The sequence below is a fragment of the Felis catus genome, chromosome C1 (genome assembly GCF_018350175.1).
Source record: "Felis catus isolate Fca126 chromosome C1, F.catus_Fca126_mat1.0, whole genome shotgun sequence".
Lineage (NCBI taxonomy): Eukaryota > Metazoa > Chordata > Mammalia > Carnivora > Felidae > Felis > Felis catus.
In genome coordinates this window covers 212,704,793-212,723,365 of record NC_058375.1, presented here as the reverse complement: position 1 = coordinate 212,723,365, position 18,573 = coordinate 212,704,793, and the positions used below count along the sequence as shown (strand labels likewise).

Genomic DNA, 18,573 nt, shown 5'->3' with positions numbered 1-18,573 from the left:
AGATCCTTTCTGCCCTGGGTTTTAGGGTTAGAGGGATGGGTCTTAATGCCTGACGAATGATATTATCCTTGGGGGCTAATGGGATAGATGCAAAGGAGCATCTATTAAGCTGAGGAATGTGCCATGTGTGGTTCCCTTGGGTGGCTTGCCCATTCGGTGGTGTGTGAGGATGTGTGAGTGTGAAGCACATACAGGTGAATGAGCATGTGTGAGAGTAAGCATGAATGTGTGGAAATGTGAGCAAGGTACAGCAGGAGGTGGCCTATAATACTTCCGTAAGAAACCACTGCCCCTTCCCAGCCAGTTCATGCTGGGCTGGTCAGGAATGCAAGGAGATGTAGCTCTCCATCAACCTGCCGTCTTCTGCCTCATCCATCCCCTACTAAAAACAATGAGTTGAGTGTGTCAGGTGAGGCAAGCCCCAGTGGAGGCATACCCGACCTCCCATGGAAGGGCGATCAGTGACTTCTCCCAGTGTGAGCCCTGGCTTACCTTCTGGAAGGAGAAGAAGCATCAGGGATCAGGGCCATCCAGGCCCACACTCAAGCAGAAGCCTTGGCTGGAGTTCAGCCTTCTCAGGGAGAGAGCTCGGGGAAGCTGCCAGCCACTGTGGGTTAGGCTCACTTCTTCCAGAAAGGATTGTTCAGACCTAGAATGGTGCAGAAGACAGGCTCTTCCCCATTCAGGCACAGTCTGGATGACAGTGCACCATGGCACATGCCCGGATTGGTGCAGTGAGGACGCAGCTCATAGACTTGGCATCCGGCCCCCACCTGCCAGCAGGACCCCCAAGAGGGAGCGGAATCTCTTCAGCTATTTTAAGATCATGCAGGAGATGTTATTTGGATCGCCACAGTGGCTGAGGAACAGGACGTAACAGTATATAAGGTGCGTAAAATGCACTGGAGATGGCCCAGATCAAATTGATCAAACTGGAGCTTGATTTCTTCCAGGCTGAAGATCCATGTATATAGTCACGGTCTCCACGCAGCTTCTGCACACCCCAGCGCATCCAGCCCGAGCAATTCCAAATTCTCTGCGCGCTTTCCCAGCCACCCCCAGGATCCCGCCAGTACATTTCCAGCCATTACAGGAACAAACTGAGGGAGAGCTACTGACTAAGCAGTAAGCAAGTTTCAAATTAAAGGAGATAAAAATTACTTTCAACATATATAAAGTATCAACAATGTAACATGTTCAATCAAAGTGTCTATGGTTGGGGCATCTGGGTGGCTCAGTCGGTTAAGTAGCAGACTTTGGCTCAGGTCATGATCTCGCGGTTCATGAGTTCGAACCCCGCGTCGGGCTCTGTTCTGACCGCTCGGAGCCTAGAGTCTGCTTCGGATTCTGTGTCTCCCTCTTTCTCTGCCCCTCCCCCGCTCACACTCTGTCTCTCGCTCAAAAAATAAATAAACGTTAAAAAATGTTTTTAAAAAGTGTCTGTTGTCTGTTTGTAAGCTTGGGTCGATCCCAAGGGTTCAGATGGCCAGGCCTATTTTATGGTGATTTCACCACAAACCACCCCAGAAGACAGGCCAGGTTGTGGGTAGATGAGATACAGCTAAAAACGTAAAATCCTGTTGAGTTCACCAATAATCATTGCGTGTGCGCATCAAAGTTACCAAGGAAATTAACCCTAACATGGAATGTTTTCAATTAAAATTACATTAAAACAGCCCATTTTCCATCTCAGCATTTCAAACGTAAGTTCCATGACTGACTGTTTTAACACAAATTATCTCCAAAGAAAAGGCATCTTGATTAAATTAAAGCACATGTTACATCATAGAAAATATTTATAAACATGTTGATACTTGCCAAGCTATCTTATGATCAGAAACTCAGTTCTGCGTTTTTGTGTGATCTGTCTTTTCTGAGTATCATCCTGTCATACAGCTTTATACTTTCCTTGAGCAGAATTGGCCCCACTTACATAACCGTATGGTGAATTATGTACAAAACCGAGCATTTTCACTGGGCTCTGTTCAGCCACAAAGGTAACGTAACAATTGGCAGTTCTACCCCTACAGTGATTCATTAATAATTCCCTTTCCTCCAAATAATGAGCATCCTGAGTCACTACTTACACGAATTTCTTGGTAAGCTTATTTATCTTGATAGTCTAACGTCCTCCCCTGATTCTTGTAACTGAGACCTGCAAAACCGTAAACACTTTGCATCCTGCAGAGAACTTCTCCAGATCCATACAGATCAGACCTTGATTTTACTCTAAATATTACCCCACCCCATTAAGAAACGAAATCTTTTTGTAAAAAGCATTTCAAAAACCAAATGAAACGTTCAAACATTACACTCAAGTACAAATACCCAGCTATTCACACACTAACAAAATTTTAACAAAATCGATACAGGGGCACCTGAGTGGCTCGGTTGAGCGTTGGACTTCGGCTCAGGTCACGATCTCACGTTCGTGGGTTCAAGCCCCGCGTCGGGCTCTGTGCTGACAGTTCAGAACCTGGAGCCTGCTTCGGATTCTGTGTCTCCCTCTCTGCCCCTAACCCACGTGCGCCCTCTCTCTCACTCTCTCGCAAAAATAAATGAACATTAAAAAAATAAAATTGATACAACCCAAATTGAACAAATCACTTGTGGAGGGGGGTGGGGTGGCAGTAAGTGGGGGAACCGGCTGGATTCTAAGCTGAGGTAAATTCAGGCATTCTTTCCAGATCTACTTCCATAAACCTAACAGTGTTTTTTCATTTCTTTGAGAATCAGTCGGGAGCTTTGTGCCAAGCAATGGGCTCTAGCTTTCCCATTAAAAGGAAAAAAGAAAAGAAAAGGTCGTGTGTTTTCAGCTGCCAACTTTACAATAATCAAAGTTCATGGTTTCTTGATTCTTTCAGGACTGGCTCTCTGAGGCTGAGGATTATTGTTCTAGATGTTCTTTGCCCCTGGCTGAGTCAGTCACCAGGCTTCATTCTTTGCCATTCCCGGGCTTGGAACCAGCATCTTTTACATTTAAATTGCCATTGTAGGGTTTCAATGAGGTGATTGATTAATATTTCACCTTTAGCATTTCCTCTTGCTAAATTCTCTCTGCCCTTCCCCTCCCTCAATCTTCCAGCCTTTACTCTAGTCTCACCTGCAAAGTCAGAGCACATCACCCAAGTCTTGCAAGGATTCCTCCTAAGGCTCATACAGAGCCTGAGGCTAGGAGTCAAACAATTTACAGAGACTTGGAAGACTTTTTTTTTTTAAGTTAATTTATTTTGAGAGAGAGAGAGAGAGAGAGAGAGAGAGAGAGAGAGAGAAGGGCAGAGAGAGGGAGAGAGAGAATCCCAAGCAGGCTCTGCACTGTCAGTACAGAACCCGACGTGGGTCTTGATCTCATGAACCGCAAGATCACGACCTGAGCCAAAATCAAGAGTTAACCGACTGAGCCACGCAGGTGCCCCCGAAGATGTTTTACATATGTTGAAGTAATAGGGTTAAAATAGCAAATTTTTCTTGAGTCTCTAGTATGTTCAGGTCCTGTGCCACAGGCTTTGCCCATGTGCTTGTTGATCCAAAAATAAAATGGAAATAACCATATTTCATTAAATCCAGCACACCTTGGCATTAGACTCACCATTACTTTATGTAACATTAAAAAACAACAACAACAACAACAACAACCCACAATCATCTATAGGGTAACCTGTCACTGATTGCAAATTGCATCTGAATTTCAGAGGTGTTAAAGTGCGGGGCGGGGGGAGGGAGGAGTACATGTTCAAACTGATGACAAAGAATTTTTCGGAGACGATGGGTAAGGTGGCCAGAACCACAGAGCTAACAAGAGGCAGAGCTGAGTTCAGATTGTTCTAGGGTTCACTGCCTCTCCAGAGGTTTGCAGGCTTTGTTTCCCTGAGCAGTTTCCTCCCCCCACCCCTGCCCGCCAGTAGTCAGGGACCAGGGTCTAAGCCACCTGTCCTGGAAAACAGAGTCTCCCCTTTAAGCTGGCCTGACAGCTAACTGAGCTGAAACAACTAACTGACTTTCGGTGACCGCTTCCCCTCTGCACGGCGCCTAATTATAGAGACCATTCCGCGGCCGTGGCTACATTGTTTTTGGTGGCGTTGGGTCGGAGGGGAAGGAGTGGCTGTCGGCAAAGGCCACGCAAACTTCCCCAGCTCCCAGGCAGCCAGGGGCCACAGCACAGCAAGGAGATTAACCAAATCGGATTTAGGGAGCTGGAAACTGCCGGGATAATCCACTCACGCCTCTGCTTATCAGATCTCCCTGCTCCTCTCTGTCTCAATGAGCCTCTGCCCCGCTCCCTACCTCAACTTCACCCCTGCGAGCCGAGGCTCGGTGTCTCCAGATGCGAACTCCCATCTGCGGCGCACGTTGTCTGCTTGTCTGGCTTTATTCGCCCATTTGTTCATTCGTATTTAGTGAACAGCTACTCTGTACAGGTGCTCTGAAGACGAACGGCAATCAACACACACAGTTCCTGCCTTCGTGGGGTTCATAGCCTAGCAAGGGCCATCGATGGCATCTCAGAAGATTCTCAGGAATTTTGGGGGATGGCTCAGTCAGGTAAGCGTCCGACTCTTGAATTCGGCTCGGGTCATGATGTCACAGTTCGTGAGTTCAAGCCCCGTGTTGGGCTTGAAGTGCAGCGCTTGCTTGGGATTCTCTCTCTCCCTCTCTCTCCCTGCCCCTCCCCTACGTGCTTGCTCTCTTTCTCTCTGTCAAATAAATAAGCATTCAAAAAAATAAAAATAATAAATAAAAATTTCTCAGGAAGGAGCACCTGGGTAGTTCATTCCGTTAAGCATCTGACTTCGGCTCAGGTCATGATTTCATGGTTTGTGGGTTCGAGCCCCGCGTCAGGCTCTGTGCAGAGAGCTCAGAGCCTGGATCCTGCTTCGGATTGTGTTTTCCTCTCTCTCTGCCCCTCCCCCACTCATGCTCCGTGTCTCTCTCTCTCTCTCTCTCAAAAATAAATAAACATTAAAAATAAATAAATAAATAAATAAATAAACATTAAAAAAATGCTTCTCAGAAAAAGCTGCACAGAGACAGTGTTCCCCAAATATTCTGTGTTTTCCCCTCCTTTCCCCAGCCCCTTTACAGTTTAGGTTGGGGCCATGTGATTCATGCTGGTCAAGAACCTTCAATAGATGTGCTGTGTGGGGCCTCCGTGGAAAGACTTTGAGAGCTGGGATGTCAGTTTCAACTCTCTTTGCTCTGCTTGATGACCTTGGGCACCGGGTGTTCCAAACGGCATAGCTACAGGATCAAGGAGGGTTGTGCTTGCTCACTGAGACCTCAGATTTGACTCAGTAGCTGATGCTAATTCCCTTAACCAACATAGAATCACATGTTCCTATGAGGGAAAACAGAGAAAGAACTGATCAAAGGGTCAGGAGAGACATTCTTAGGAAGAGATATTTAAGCAGGGTCAAAAGGAAGAGTGGGAGTTAACTTGGAAAACAGTGTGGGGAGGAGTATTCCAGGAAGACTGACAGACAGCTTGTACAAAGGCCCTGTGGCTAGAGGGTGCAGGACACATTTGGTGAAATGGATACAGGGCAGAGGGGCAGGAGGAGCTCAGTAAGAGGGGCTCATCTACTCGCTGTCAGGCTGATCTGAGACAAAGCCTCATGTCCAGGCCACACGCTGGGATGCCAACGCTTCCCAACTCCCCTGGACTGCCATGGCCTGCAGGATGGGTCACCCAGGCTGGAAACGGGGTCAGCTTTGCCCTCCCACCCTCGCTGGCCCCTCACGGCCAGTGTCTCGCCCATGGTCCTTCCCTCTGTTGCTGTGTCTGTTCTTCTAGTGGGACCCGAGGGCCCCGGGGACGGGGTGGAGGCAGGAGTCCTGGGAAGCTCTTACTCAGCATTGCTGGGGCATGGAGCCTCAGGGTGCTGGGCAAGAAGCCCAGCATCCAATGAGAGGACCATGGTGAGGACCACAAGGCATGCAGAAGAGGCTGGAGGGATGGGACCCTGAAGCCTGCGGAGGACTGATCTGACCCGAGCCCCCTCCCATGGTACGCCACAGGGTCTTGACTTCGCTCGCGCACAGAGCAGTATAACACGCATCCTGGGTTGCCTATCTCTGGGGGGCCCAGAGGCCTAAAGAGAGTACGGGGGACAGGGCAGTTTGGCACCCAAACTGGTGCCATGATCGTTCCCACCCCCCTCCCCCACCCCACTACATCTACCGAGGCTGGCTCGTCCATCTCCCTGAGTGCACCTGCTGAGAGCTCCCCCTCGAGCACAAAGTAAACTTGGGCATGGAGTCCAAGGACCCTGAAGCTCTGGCCTCTGACTACCTTCCTGTTACTCTCCTTCTGATCCTGCCCCTCACTGGCCTGAGTCCTACCCCTCTGGAGCAGGACAAGACCCGTTGCAACGGAGCTCACCCTTGCCTAACCAATATCCAGTCCCTGCTTCTTCCTTGAATTTAGTTCCATGCAGCCGTGTGCCCAGCCCCCAGGATTTAAATCTATCATGGCAGTCTCATTCCCAGTTGGCCCAGTTCTCCTGTAGCCAGGGAAGACCATGTGACTGTTTTCTCAAGGAGAGCTAGGCAGGGATCTCCGGGGGGCAGGGGGGCGGGGTGAAGCAATGTCTTCTGGAAATGCTTTTGCTTTCCTAATAACAGGGAACACCTATCATTGTTATGGCTGGTACCACCTTTTCTCTTTCTTCTCTTGTTGACTGCACATGTGAAGGCTGGGGCAGGGGCAGCCACCTTTGAACCATGAGGAAATAAATGACCGAGATCACCCTGTCATCATTAACAACTGTCCGTTTCTGGACTTCCTGTTATGTATATCCTGTGTTCACGTAAGCCTCTGTAGTCATTTTCTATTGCTTGCCGTTGAATATCATTCCTACCCGGTACGCCTATTCAGGAGCCTAGCCTCAGATTTCTTTGATCTCCTCAATTCCAATGACTCTTACCTCTGCTCCATTTCAGCACCATACCATCTCCAAAGCTCGGGCCTAGAACTATCCATGCCCAAAATATCTGGCCGTCACCGAGAACTATTCCATGCCTGAAATATCTGATACAAACTGCTCATATTCTGAGCCCAACCCTGATCCTTCCTCATTCCTGGGGTGATGGTAAGAGGGAGCCATTGATTTGGAATTGGGCAGTTATTTTGGACTCCTTGTGGAAAGGGTCGGGTTCTTCAGGCCAGTTCTTATTAATATTTCTCTCCAGTGTTCACCCCGCTATGAACTATGTGTTTCCCCTGTGTGTCACACAGCCCCCCCCCCACCCCCCACCCCTTGTCTCTGGTCAAGTCCAGCCCTTCTACCAACACACTCGATCCTGTTTCCTCTGGTGCCTCCAGAATTTACCCCATCCACTCTTATTGCCCTCTGATGTCTTCAACCTCTCCCCACTTACCCTCCGCCTGGAAACAGGCCCAAGCCCCCACCCACCCCCCACAAGCACCTTCCTTTGACCTCGTACTTCCTCTTTCCCCTTCTTTTGCCCTGAGCTTAATAGAACAGCCATCTCCACTGGGTAGAAGTCCCTCACCACTCAGTCACTCCCCATCCACTCTGCCTCTATGACTGTTTACAGAAGTCTCCAATGAGTTCCAGATTATCAAGCCCACTGGACACATTTCATTCCCTCTCTCTCTGGACTGCTTTGTTGATTCGACATGGTGACAACGATCTCATTCTTGGGGCTTCCCGCTTCCTTGGCTTCCAAGATAGCCTCTCTCTTGTCTGTCAGTCCTTCTACTCACTAACCAGTGCTTCTGAGACTCCTTGATGGAGGCTCAGGGTCTGGAGACCTGAGTCTTGACTCCTCAGGGTTCTGTGCTCAGTGTGGTACTCTCTTCTTTCACACCCTGCCTCCTTTCTCATCCACGTTAGAATTTCTATGACCTCTATGGTGTCAGTGCTTTGATATATATCTTCAGCCCTGATACTGCTTCTAAGGTTTAAAAAATTATTCTATCACCCGTAGATTATATCTCTAGCTGCCCCATGAACATGGCCGCATGGCTGGCCACCAAAGCCAAGTTCCTCGGGATGACGTATGTGCCCTCGGGTCTCAGTTCCTGCTCTTTCTTTTGTCTTACTCCCTGCCCAGTCATTCCAGACCCTCTGGGCTTCCCAGCACATGGCGTGATGCCTCATGCCTCTGCATTTTGATACACACAGCCTGAAACTCCCTTTTGCCTCTTCTTCGTCCCTGCCTCATTCTTACTCACCTTCAGTGCTCACCTCGGGCGTCACCTCTCTGCCAGGAAGCTTTACCTGTCTGGCGTCCTGAGGCAGAGCCACGTGCCCCCCTTCTGGGTGTGCCTTTACCATTGCACGTATCCCAGCACATACCAGACCCAGTCTGTCTCTGTCTCTCTCTCCCTCTCTCTGCCTCTCTCCACCTCTCCATCTCTCTGTGTCTGTCGTTCTCTCACAACCCCCACCTCTCTGCACACTTGTGCCACGGTCCCCTTGACGGCTTGTGGAGCTTTGCCTCACGTGCGGCGCTGACACATGTCACCTCTCAGCTGCACTGCCCACGAGCTAGCTTCCGAAAAGCCGCAGCACCTCTGGAACTCGGGACTCACTTCCACATCCCCAGGAGAAGGTGGTTAGGTCACGTTGGGTCAGGGACAATCCATGGGAAAAGTGGAGAGGGATCTCCTGAAACACAAGGTGCTATGTGAGCTGTGGCCTGGAAGGAAATGATACCCATTTCTAGCCTAACTGATTAAAAAAAAAATAAACCATGAAAAAGAAACTTCTAGAAAACAGCACTAAAGTTGGCTTCTTTTCCCCATGACCAGAGCCAGGGTCTCTGAGTGGATTATGGTTCCTCTGAAGTTATCTGGGCAGGGCTGTCTGCTAGTCATCTGGCTGTCACTACTGCATCGTGATTCAGAATTTGGATTGATTCTTTGCCTGAACTCCTCTTCTTTGAGGGCTCACAGAAATGACATTGGCCCAATCCCCAGAGTTGGTTTCAAGAAGGCCTGAATTGGCAGAGTTTCCTCGGGTGGTCCTGGGATCCGGGGAGAAGCCTTGCTTTGACTTTCTTGGGCCCTTGCTCCTGGGAGGCTCGTTGGGTCGTCTGGGGAGGGAGAAGCACAGGTTCAGACACCCAGGGATCTCTGGGGTCTGAAGGGGCAAATGGCCACGCGTATGGCAACGCTGGGAGAGAGGACCACTCAGTAGGGTGCCTGGCAAGGCAGAAGGTAAACACAACCAAATGCCTTTCCTCTGGGAGCACACGGTGAGAGAGATGCGCCCATAACTGATCTCTCCGGCCTCATCCCCTTTGCTACTTTGTTTACCTTTATAGAACTTCAACTCTGACAGGCCATGTAGCTTACTTACTTATTGTTCTGTTTCCCTCACACACACTAGAAGGTAGCTTTCGGTTCTTTTGTTCACCGCTGCATCCCCGGGACCTGGGGCAGGTGCATAGTAGGTACTTAAGTATCCCTTAGAGGAACGAATGACATACTAGAAGCAAGGTCGTAGCAAGTGCGGAAGTTTAATCCACACTAGGGATTCAGAGACGGCTCTCTGGAGCCAGTCCAGATGTGCTTAAGCTGCATCTCTGAGCATCAGCCAGGCAAATCTGGGTAGGAAGAGGAGAGAGGGGATCGCAAGCAAAGGATGGAAGGAAAGAACAGCCCGGTGTGTGCTTGGCTCACTTGCCCGCAGGGTGGGCAGGCTTCTGGATGTGGGTGTGCTGCAGTGGCTGTGGGTCAAGGGCCCAGGCTGGCGGGTACTGATCGGGTGAATGAAGGGCCTGAAGCCACAGGTATCCCTCTTTGGGGGTGGGCACCGCAGGGTGGCACACAGGTGCTCACTCTTGTGTGGGGCCTCAGTACAGGACCAGAAGGGGGGATGTGGCCCCCTCTCCCAGTAGCTGGACAGCCAGGCCCCTCTGCGGGCACTCACACTGGACCGCAGAACTATGGCGCTTTGGGATTCCGGTCTGTGACGGGAGAGGGGCTCAGGATCTTGGTCAGCAGAGGGACAGAAGGGGCCAGGACCTGGATCCACGCACTCCAGATGGCACAGGATCCCCAGTGTCAGGGGAAAGTGGGTGGAGACTTCAGTCCGACCGCTCACTTTGGCTGCCGCCGCTCCTGCCCCCTCCATGGGGAGTTGCTGCTGGGAAAAGGCGCTGCGTGGAAGAAGGCCTCCTTGTTCTTGCCTGGGATGATGCCCTTACTCCGCTTTTAGCTCAGACGGCAGAAGAGCCCCACCCTCAGCTTCCTGAATGTTCAGTTTACAGCCTCATACTCGGCCACTGTCTCTGAAAGCCACTCCAGGGGGGGAAGCCGGGTTGTTGAAAGCCCTTGTGTTGAACCTGGGCCCTGAGACCTGTCACCACCGTCCTCACGGTGACTTTCCCTCTGAGCGCCTTCCCGCACAGATCTTCATTTGGGACAGCCTCAGCTCATCAGAGGTGCTCATGTGACGCTGAAGCCCGAGAGCCCTGGGGCCAAGATCTGGGCTGCTTTTGTTCTGGGAGCCTCTTGGCCTTTATGCAAAGATGCCCACCCATCCCCAGGCCAGCTCTGCAGGGTCAGGGGCGATGACCTTGAACACCAGCTGCTGCGTCCTCAGAGACCATCTGTGGCTCCGCAATGCTCCCAGCAGCGTCGCACCTCTGGCTCGTCCTACCTCGCTCCTGCCAGGGCCACGGGCCCCTGTGTGGTCAGCCTGGAGCTTGCACTTGGTTCCGCTAGGCGTCTGCTTGCACCTGAACTCCCCTGTTGCATTGTCCCCCACTGAGAAGCTCCCCGTCTACACTGTAGTTCCTTCGAAGTTCCACTCACGTGCAGCCCAGGATCCAAGCGTGGCTTTCAGAGCTGAAACCGGAGCTGAGGTTCTCCTAACCCTCAGGGTGACATAGATGTGGCCGCATCCCAAGCAGCTATGAGTATCGTCTCCCCAGAGACTTGACCAGGGAGTAGTGAGCAGGGGTGGGGTAGGGCTGGTGGCGGAGAAGGGTTCCCCTCTACTATCACCTGGCTCTTGTTAGACCCTACACACCTCCCACTGACTGGGACATACATGAGGTTGCTTTGTACCCTCCCTCCCACCCCCACCTGCTTTGCTCCGGCTTTGTTCTGCCTTTTCCTGGGCTGGAGGGGGTTTCTACACAGGATGGGGAGAGCACGTTTTGTTAAAAGCTAAGTTGGAGGGACGGCAGGGAGAGATCAAGTAATTTAGAACATCTTTTTCAAGGCAATAGCTTGACTTGCAAGGCGATTTTTTTCCTCTGTAGAAGCTGAATGGCACCTAGATGTTTTTCTTAACTTCCACAAGAAATCTTAAAGTGTCCCCAGGCGGATGGAGCACAGACCAAGGTGGAAGTTCAAGCTCTTATTAATGTTTTTTAAGCTAATGGCATACTTTGCTACGCATCCATTCCTCGTGTACAAATACAAAGTCCTTGCTCAAAAGAAAAAACAAAACCAAAAAAAGAGATTTGGTTTGGCTGAGATTTCTTTGTTTCCTTCTTCGCGTTTTCTGAGTAACGAATGAGTCAAACAATGAAGGAGTCTGTTGGGGCAGCCTTTTATTCTCTCCTCAGGTGCCACCGTCTCTGCTTCTTTTCTGGCCTCCCTTGTGACCCACACAGCTGTCCTACAGATTGTGGAAGAATGTGGGGTCTCTACCTGCGGTCCTCTGCTGCGGAGAAGCCCTTCCTGCTGGAGACGATGCCAGGATCTCAGGACACAACCTGACTGCGATCCCTGAAGTAGTACAGGGGACACAAATGGGTGGGTTGAGGCCCTCCCCTGGGACATTTGCTCGGTGGGGTGGAGGGGCGATGATAAGGGAGAAGCAAGTTGCACTTCTCACAACTGCCCGTGTGTCCTGAGTATTTATAGAGGGAAAGCTAGCAGAGGAAACTGAGTCCCTTGCTCTGTGGGACTCTTTCTGTAGGACGCACGACTCACGCTCGGAACAGAGAACCATGGCGACGGTGACAATGCGGCTCTGTCCACTGAGCCTCAACCGGCTGCTCCCTCACCCCAAGCCACACCCATCGGCATGGGAACCCACGCAGTCCCCTTTGCCCTACTGCCCTACGTCCCATCTCTGGCACCTAGTGGCTAAAAATCTGGGACTTGGCTCCTGAGTGGCCGGTTCAGATTCTGCCTCTGTTCCTCACTGGTTGTGTGACTTCTGTTCATCTCTCTGAGCCTCAGTTTCCTCATCTATAAACCGGGGATCATGCTAGGACTCGGCCATAGGGTTTTGTGAGGATTAAATGAGATTGAGTTTGGAAGGGGTTAAGCATAGTACGTGGCATGGAGTCCGTAAGGAACCCTGGCTAAAGAGCTCTGAGCTGCAGCGGGAAGAGGGGAAGGTGTTAGACTCTGGTTGGGGAAGTAAGACTAACCCATGGTGAGAAAATAGATACTGGCCACAAATAAGTTAAGGATGAGACACGAAGAAAAGAAAGGATTGGGGATGGCTAGGGAGGTCTTAGAGCCACTAGACCTGGTGTCCAATGGGACCAAAAGGACCCTCTTTGAGTACGTAGAGGCCATTCTTCCGAGGCCCAGTTGGGGCTGGCTGAGGCTGAGCCAGCCTCCTGCAGACCCAGATGGTGGGCTCCAAAGATTTGACACTTCCCCAAGGCGATTTGCACTTGGACTTATTAAGCACCTGCTATGTGATCAGCATACATTTGTTGAATAGCCCCAGTTTCACGAAACATTATTCCGGGAAGTGTAAAATACATGACTTTCAGGCTTGTTGTTAACTATATACCTAGAGGCTTCCTGGGTAGACGTTTGGCAGAGCTGAAAAGCTCACTTGTTCTTCTGTGATGAGCACCCGATTGAGAAGTTTTTGAGGACAAACCCAGGCTTGGGTTGGCATGATTTTACTCCGCAATCACTGACCCTCCCTTATTTTCCTAGCCATGCCAAGCTTGTTGACTTAGAAAAAGCATTAGTTACAAGTTGCTGTTGTTGTTGTGATTCAAATACCCATTACACTAGGTTTTGCGATTCTGCAGGAGAACGGACAATTCTTCGGAGATGCCACGTAAGACAATGAGGGCTGCTGGGTCACCATGTCTACAACACGTCATCAGACGTTTCACATACAGGTGGGTGGATGGAGACGAGCCCAAAAGGTCAGCAGTTGTTGCATCTGGATGGAGGCTTCACAAGTGGTTGTATGTATGTTCTTTCCGTTGTTGTCTATGTTTGGAAATTGTCGAGTAAAAAGGTGGGGAAAATACTATCTGGGTAAGGTAAGAGGAACAGCTGTCCTCTCGTGGCTGGTAGTTTTGGGCTCTAGCCGAGGACTTCCCTTCTTGTGCCTCAAGGTGCAGTGTTTCCCCTATACTTCGGGGTTCTTTAAAACTTGGGCATAGTGGCTGTTCACGACAGGTTTCCATTTTCTGCTGTCTGCCCTGGGGCCACCTCTGTGCCTCTCACTGGCTTCATCCTCGGCCGGTTGGACCTTCTGAGGAGCCACCAGACCCTGCCCTGGCTGCCATGGCAACAGAGGAGCAGCCCCTGGAGGAACATGAAAGAGAATGGAGAGCCTCTTATTTTTAAGATTTCTAGACGTGAGTTCTTTGGGGGACATGTTGCATAAACCCTGAGAATCCCTGCAAAGCACCTGTCAGCCCCAAAACCTTGGGAAGACATCTGGGGGTCCGTGGGGAGTCGGGGGAGTACTAGGTCCCTATCCTTAGGTTTTGTGGGGAGTGGGGGGGTGCTTGTCTGAGGAGACAGGTCTTGTGGAGGCAATATGGTCCCACTGGACTTACCGAGAGATTTATGCCTTCCTGTTGGAGTTTCAAGGGTGATTTAAACTTCGAGCTCTTCACAACTTATTCGCTCACTTTAGACCTAACCTCTACATAGCACACGACGCCGCTGTGTAATAAGGTGGTCATTCATTCACTCATTCATTCCACCCACACTACCTAGTGCTTGTTTGGGGCCCGGTACGTGCCAGCGCTGGGAACACAGGGCTCCACTGTGCCTTCAAATCTGCAGTTACCCCAGGCACTGGGAGAGGAGAGCGCTCTTTGGGAGGTGGTGGTCAAGGCAACGTTCTTTGGAGGGGTGGAGTCGGGGCAGGTAAAAAGAGGGATCGAAATGAGATAGAGGAAGGTGATTTCTTGCAGGCTGGGTGTGCGGGACACCATGGGTGAAGGCAGCGTCTGATCAATGTGCATTCTCTAGGCAGATGGAGATTAGTGGGCCTCTGTCAGGCTGGGGAAAAACCTAAAATTAGCCCGACCAGCTGGGCCTGGGCTGTGCAGGACCCACCCCCCCTTACCCCCCTGGCCTCCTCAAATTTCAGAAAGCACAAGTGTGTGCAGGAACAGTGTGCTTTGCCCGGGTCACCAGAGGCAGAGCAGGTCACCCAGGGCTAAGCTGGGCAGGGGGTATGGCTCCCAGCAGAGATGCCATCTCTCGTATGGGCTCCCCAGTCCCGCAGGGGCCAGGCATGAGGGAAGGGGGAGCCCCTGCCCTTCCCCTCCCTCTCCTTCCTGACCTTGCTTCCTCTTCTGCTTCCTCATTCCCCTTCCAGATCCGTGGGCTCTGGCAGCGTGGCCAGAGGCAGGTCAGAACATTCCCCGGGCCAGCAAGCTGTGACCGCCACGGGGCAAACCCAACTGGGACGGAGGCCTGGGCAGGCACCTTCCTGGGGTATTGGGGCAGGAGCAAGCAGAAAGCCCTATCTTCACCCACTGCACCCCGTGCCAGCCTCCTTGCTGACCTTGCCTGAAGGTCCCTCCATCAGTCACCACAAGCAAAGAGCGGGTGCTGACATTAAGCCTTGGAGGTTGTTTGAAAAGCTAATCTTGCCTTAGAAGGCGCCGGGGCTGGTGTGAGAGGTAAGGAGCAAAGTGGCACCTTGGGAGTTGTGGGTGGAGCGGGGACGACCCAGGTGGTGGCACTAGCGGGGGCCGGGGAGCTGGGCAGCCTCCTCAGTGTCCCCTACTCTCTCCCACACAGTGTCCACCCCACTCACATCGGATGGTTTTTCTTATGGGCTGAGCTGTGTCCCCCTCCCCCCCCCCAGTTTCGTGTTAGAGCACCTCACAGTGTGACTGTATTTGGAGACAGGATTTTTAAAGAGGTAATTATGTTAAAAGGAGGGTGGGCCCTAATCCATTATGACAGGAGTCCTTGGACACCCGCAGACAGAAGATCATCTAGGGACACGGGAGAAGATGGCCAGCTACAAGCCAAGGAGAAAGGCTTCTGAAGCAACCAACCCTGCAGACACGATCTTGAACTTGTAGACCTCCAGGACGGCGGCGACATAAATTTCAGTTGTTCAAGCCTCCCAGTCTGTGATGCTTGTCATGGTGGCCTTAGCCCACTAACACAGTCCCTGTCCCCAGAATGTCCTGTCTGGTGCCCCATCTTCTCATCTCTCTCCACTCTGGGGTCTTCCCTCCCGGGCCACCAGCCCCGGCTTTCACAGTCTCTGAGACAGTTGCAAATGCAAGACTGGTCAGGACGTTTCTTGAACTGCAGGTGTGCTGGAACCTTCTGGGGAATGGAGCACAATGAGCATGAGCAGGGGGGCTCCGGAGCGCTTCCTGACAAGGTGTGGTGAGGGTGAGCTCCCCGTGCCCTTTCATAAATGGCTCAGCATAAGCTAACGGCAGCAAGAACCTTCCCTGCAGCCTGCTAGACGGCCCACATGCCCAGCAGCAGCATCCATTGAAATATGACTTTGGGGTTCCTCTCCCTACATAACTGCCTTCATCCCCTTTCCAGCGCAACGCCTTGCTTGTACGTCCCAGCCTTGGGAATTGGTGGAATAGAGAATGGCCTGTCCGCGAAAGGCCTCAGCAAGTGCAAGCTGGCCCCGATTCCCAAGGAATAACAATAAAACTAGCACACAGACCCCGTCTCCCAGCTTCGCATTCCTTCTTTGGCAGAATGGAGAGGGAAGACCTTTGGGAAGCAGCGATCCGGGGTGATCTCCATCCCTCACCCATTAGTACCATGCTCACAGCATCAGGGAGCCCCCGTGACGAGTATGTGTGAGCGATAAGAGGACGCCAGTCTGTAGGATAGGAGCCGTGGACGCTGGCCCACAGGGGCCCCATGTGTAAATGGGAGGAGAGGGCACATTGTTGGAGAAGGGAAAAAATCTACCTACCCCTGGCCTGCTCATGCCAGGCAGGCTCTCTAGACCCGCGGCCCCAGGCTCTGCCCTCCCAACTCTGGACTCTCCTGCCAGTTCTGGGGCCACTGCTGCTGGTGGGGGTGGTCCCGGGGCCAGCCTGTTGGCTCCAGTTCTGGCCTCGGCAGGGGTCTGGTGCATCACCCACCCTCACCGTACCAAGCTCTGCTGAGAGCAGTGGGGCAGACCTCTACCCAATGTCTAGTTTCCCCTTCTTCCTACCAGCGGGACCCTGACTGGGATTGGGGGGTAGCCATGTGCCCAGGTAAAATGCTTCCTTGGATCCTTTGTAGCTAGTGGTGGCCACGTTGACCCAGTTCTGCCCAATGGAATAAGAAGGAAGTCGGCAGGGAGTTATTAAAAAAAGAAATGACTCATCTGGCATGTTCGTCAGCCCTTAGCCTCTGACTGCTGACTTCACCCTATCCCTTTTTGCCTTCCTAGAAGACAGATTGGATGCCTGGAGGCACAGCAGCCATCTTTCACCCATGAGGAGAGAAGTCAGGTGCTAAAGTGTGCTGGAGGAGGAAGGGACAAGGAGTCTGGCCGACACCCTTACACAACAGCACCAACTGTTGACTGCCAACTCCAAACTTAACTTTGCTGTGTGAGTTTTAAAAAAAAATCTCTTCTTTGTTTAAGGCCTTGTTACTCTCTGGTTTTCAGTTCTCTGCAGCTGAACACAGTCCTCACTGAGACCCAGCTCTTCCTATGCAAAGTCTGGTAGCTCCTTCTGAAACCTCAGCACCTACCCCAGCCCCAGAGCAGCCTGGCCCATGGATGGTTGGGCCTCTTCCCTGACCCCACCGCACGGAGGTGATGGCCCGAAGGTATGGGATCGCAGGTTTAGAGAAGGTGAGTGACTTGCCTTGTATCGCACAGCTAACAAGGAACAGAGTCAAGGGCCAAAGTCAGATCTTTTGTCGCAGGGGCACCTTTTCTTCTCTGATACTAGAGCTGTGGGTGTGGGGGGCTGGCGAGCAGAGATGAGGGGGTTCACAGCCCAATGAATCTGCTATGATTTCCTAGGAATAACAGATCAAATCCTCACTGAAGGTTTTGTCAAATGTTGCCTGAACAAGGCCTACCTTGACTACTCTGTTCAAAATTTCAACCCTTATTTCCGGAGTCCTCTCACTTTGCTCTCTCTTTTTTTTTTAAATTTCATAGAATTGATCACCTTCCAGGACACCATACGGTTTACTTTCGTTGTGTTGGCTGTGTGATGTCTACGCCTTTCTCCCCACCCCCAGGATGAAGCCCCACACAGATAAGGGTCTGGGTCTGCTTTGTTCTTTAATGCCTTTCTAAAAGCCTGGAAGCATTTCTGGCATAGAGAAAGCATTTGCTGACTGGAATTAATAGCTATGTGTCCTAAGCACCAGCTGTTCTGGGCTGACTTGTGTCCCCCCCAGTTTGCATGTTGAAGTCCTAACCCCAGGACCTCGAAATGTGAACCGTATTTTGATATGGGTCTTTGGAGAGGTAGTTAAGTTAAAAGGAGGTCAGTAGGGTGGGCCCGGATCCAATATGACTGGTGTCCTCGTAAGAAGAACTGATTAGGGACCCAGAATGCAGAGAAGGAAGACGATGTGAAGACACAACAGGAAGATGCCCAACCACGAGCCCAGGAGAGAAGCCTTAGAAGAAACCATCCGTGCTGACATCCTGATCTCGGACTCCCAGCCTTCAGAATCATGAGACATAAATCTCTGTAGTTTAGGCCACCCACCACGTCCGTGGTCTTTTGCTATGGTGGCCCTAGCACACGGATACAGCAGCCATACCTGACACAGTTTGGAGGGGTTTGTACGTGTTGTCTCATTTGATCTTAACCACGATCTGAAGAGATAGTACCTACTTTGCAGATGCAGAAACTAAGGCCAGGAAATGTTGATGCAGGGGCCTGAGGAGGCCTACGTGTTGGGGTGCTGGGCCTCATGAGGCTGGGGTGGGGGAGCCCGGGTTGCTGACCCAACAAGGGCCCCTCCTTATCTGGAGTTCTGTGGGCAATCAGGCCGGTCGTCCCTCTGCCCCACTCCCAAACACACCTCGAAACAGGCCCGTGCTAGCCCCTCACACCCCAACCTGCTCTACAGGTTTTTTTTAATATTTACTTTTTTAAAATAATTTTTAAATTTTTTTAATATTTATTTTTTTTAGTTTTGAAAGACAGAGACAGAGACAGAGCGTGAGCAGGGGAGGGGCTGAGAGTGAGGGAGACACAAAATCCAAAGCAGTTTCCAGGCTTCACGCTGCCAGCATAGATCCCGACGTGGGGCTTGAACCCATGAACCGTGAGATCATGACCTGAGCCGAAGCCAGTCGCTCAACCCACTGAGCCACCCAGGCGCCCTGCTCCCAGCAGCTGTGTGCAGAGTCCTGCGATCTGAGACGCTGCCTGACGCTCTATGGGGCAGTTTCAACGCTGAGG

The 18,573-nt window shown here is 51.5% G+C and overlaps 1 long non-coding RNA gene across 3 annotated transcripts; it reads left to right on the top strand.

Annotated features, from left to right (window-relative positions):
• The first annotated feature begins 4,045 nt into the window (after nt 1–4,045).
• LOC102899378 lies at nt 4,046–17,930 on the top strand. 3 transcript variants are annotated; one of them, XR_002161834.3, is made up of 8 exons: nt 4,046–4,542; nt 11,548–11,737; nt 12,988–13,548; nt 14,526–14,832; nt 14,954–15,554; nt 16,584–16,644; nt 16,806–16,994; nt 17,310–17,930. It is a non-coding gene; the product is annotated as an uncharacterized LOC102899378 (long non-coding RNA). The 3 variants fall into 3 exon arrangements; XR_002161836.3 differs by having other exon boundaries at nt 4,048–4,542; nt 15,122–15,554; XR_002161837.3 differs by lacking the exon at nt 16,584–16,644.
• The last annotated feature ends 643 nt before the right edge of the window (nt 17,931–18,573 follow it).